This window comes from Anarrhichthys ocellatus, unplaced genomic scaffold (assembly GCF_004355925.1).
Source record: "Anarrhichthys ocellatus isolate YVR2014 unplaced genomic scaffold, GSC_Weel_1.0 scaffold6, whole genome shotgun sequence".
Taxonomy (NCBI): domain Eukaryota; kingdom Metazoa; phylum Chordata; class Actinopteri; order Perciformes; family Anarhichadidae; genus Anarrhichthys; species Anarrhichthys ocellatus.
Genome location: NW_022280036.1, coordinates 9,576,122 through 9,578,871, shown reverse-complemented (window position 1 = coordinate 9,578,871; position 2,750 = coordinate 9,576,122). Strand labels below are relative to the sequence as shown.

At 41.8% G+C, this 2,750-nt stretch overlaps 1 protein-coding gene across 4 annotated transcripts in view; it reads right to left on the bottom strand.

Moving 5' to 3' along the window:
• Positions 1-2,379, bottom strand: part of tead1b (TEA domain family member 1b) — a 47,556-nt gene extending 45,177 nt beyond the window's left edge. For 3 of the 4 annotated variants that reach the window (XM_031846175.1, XM_031846178.1, XM_031846177.1), the window contains exons 1-2: positions 2,141-2,379; positions 1,483-1,615 (exon numbers count right to left, since the gene is read on the bottom strand). The gene's annotated coding sequence lies outside the window, so the exon portion shown is untranslated. Of the gene's footprint in view, positions 1-1,482; positions 1,646-2,140 lie in introns of those variants that run through there. The other variant, XM_031846176.1, reaches the window with a different exon arrangement.
• Between the last annotated feature and the right edge of the window lie 371 nt (positions 2,380-2,750).

Sequence of the window (2,750 nt, the reverse complement as noted above, 5' to 3'; positions counted from 1 at the left end):
GTGTGTGTGTGTGTGTGTGTGTGTGTGTGTGTGTGTGTGTGTGTGTGAGGCAATTCATTGTTCTTCAAATAGGCTTTTTGTCCTTTTCCTCAAAAATACAAATGTACAAATTTATTTTGCAGAAATTCAATGATTATAAGTGATTATAAGGAACAAAACATTTACTGGGATCAAGCCCACTCACACAAAGGCCTCCCATATTATGCATATGCAAGCGTGAGGGGGGGGGGGCGTGATTGTATTGTGGCTGTGGCCCCCCTTGGCGGCACCTCTGGTGATGCTCCATCAAAAAAAAAAAAAGCAGAGAGCGTTTAGTAACTCCTAGTTTCAGAGGTAAAGTCTCATTCAGTCAAACAAAGACTACATCCTATTATTGCACAAACGTTATGCAGGCTTTCGTCCAACAGGTCCACTGGTTGCATAAGCTGAAAACAAAGCATCTGTTTCTACCCCTAATTCTTTTCTTCCAAGCGAGCAGATTTACATCGTGACATGTCTGGGGTTACGCCTGACTGCATTCAGGCTGTTTGCTGGAAACGATGACGGACTTTCACGTTAATTAAATAAAAATCATTGTCTTTTCCATGTCTTTTTTTCATCATAGTAAGTTACATCAAATTATAAAGCCATGAGATGTCAAGACTAGCGTGACTAGACAGCTGAGGTACTGAAAAGGCACAGGAAACAGGAAAGCTCACAAGAGAACGAATGAGGTTATTTCATAACTGCTTAATTAATGAAGTATAAAGACACTGATTGAATCACAGCAGCACATCTGAGCCGTTCAAACGGTGACCCGATAACCTGACTGGGTGGTTATTCAAAGCAAACCACATCTGACACTTTAAAGTGAAACATATCCAGTTAAGTGTCAGGGATTAAAACAAGTTGAGGACATCCTTCAGAGTTTGGTGCAACTGGAGTACTCCCACTTTTTAATCCAACTTTGCTGTTGCTAATGAAAGCTTCTGGCCTCGTTCTCGTTCTCGTCCTTCCCTTTGCGTGAGAGCCTGTGTAGTTGTCCCAGAGTCCACACAAAATCATTGGAAGGAGTACAACTTTGTGACACTCATACACACACACACAGCTGGCATACAGTTGGAGGGGAGTTCAGTTTTAGCTGAGCAGGCATTTCCCAAAGTAGAGGAAGGAAACCCCAAATAAAAGCAATAAGCATCAATTTAATCTAATTGTCCTCACTAACGATAACCAAGGAGTTTAGCTTAAACTGGCCATTTTAATATAAATCTAAACCACCAAAGTAACACAAAAACATCCTTTTTTTTTTAAATGCAAATCGTGACTCGCATTGTTTTCGTGAAAGTGTCGGTGTCGGTGTGGGGCTTTAATCCTCCAAACAGTAAAAAGGTCTAACCTTTCCCTGCGGTCCACTCGGTTAGGTTAAGAGTTACAGTATCAACATGGAGCACACACACACTGCTGAGAGAAGTGACAAACAAACATTTAGAAAAATGTACTTACACAAAACTTCGATGGCGATTAAAGATCACCGTCAAAAACGCGTTGAAGCAACAAGTCTCTCCACCGTGTTTTCCTCTTCGAGGTGGTCCGAAAATGCTCCTGCGTGATCTCCAACAAGTCCCGGCTGAGCCAACTACGGAGAGGAAGACAGCAACGTTTTCAACCGTCATCTTGTCCAAAAAAAAAAATCGTTATTCGTGCGTTATATATATATATATATACATATATATATATATATATATATATATATATAAATTTATTTTTTTTAGTTCATCCCGAATCCCGCTGGGACTTTCTGCTGATCTGAGACCGGACAAAACGGCCGCTGGTGCTTTTTATAGGGGCGTATGATCGGGCTGCTTTTCCAAAAAATGTGAAAAATGTCAAAGATTTTCGCTGCTGTGTCAAAGCCATCGGCTGCAACAGTGAGTGTTCAAAGTGAGCACCCTGTTGCAAACAGCGAGCAGAATCGGCCATCTATCTCAGCGATGGAAACAGACGACCTAAACGCTACTTCACGCCATGGGATAAATAGTAAACACCTAAATAAGCAGACATTTTTAATAGATTGTCTAATATTTCCAAAGACGTCAACTAAAACCTCGCGAACAGAAGTCCACAACCAGTTTGGATACCTGCAACTACCATTGAAACTTACCTCGTTATTGATAGCTCATATAAAAAAAATGTCCCTTTTTTTTTGGAGTAATGGGATGTTACGGGGTATTTCTTTTTTAATACTATGTCAAGTTATTCTGGTGTTTCTGGGCCAGCCAGGAAGGTGTAGGTGAATCGCTTCGCGCACTGACAGAGATGCGAAGAATGCTCGGAATGAGAAGAGGAATGAAATGAACGCAAAGAGCGAGTTTGCGTCGGGGCGGAGCGAGAGGTGGCGTCATCCCGAGCCGAGGAGCCAGCCTGGGCAGCGGGCAGCAGCAGCAGCAGCAGCAGGGACAGGGAGGGTTCAAAACAGCCCGAGAAATGACGCCTTCAGGGACTCCACCAAGCTCAGATTTTACAGCTCCGCAGCACCCTGAAGCCCACTTGATAATAGCATCGATCCAGCTGCAGGTATCAATACAGAACAAAGTCCCTCTCAAGACAGGGGTGGAAGAAGTATTCAGATAGTGTACTCAGTTACAAGTAAAAGAACAAAGTATCAGCATTAAAAAATGCTTAAAGTACCAAAAGTACTCATTATGCAGAATGGCCCAATTCATATACTGTATATATATATATATATATATATATATATATATATATACAGT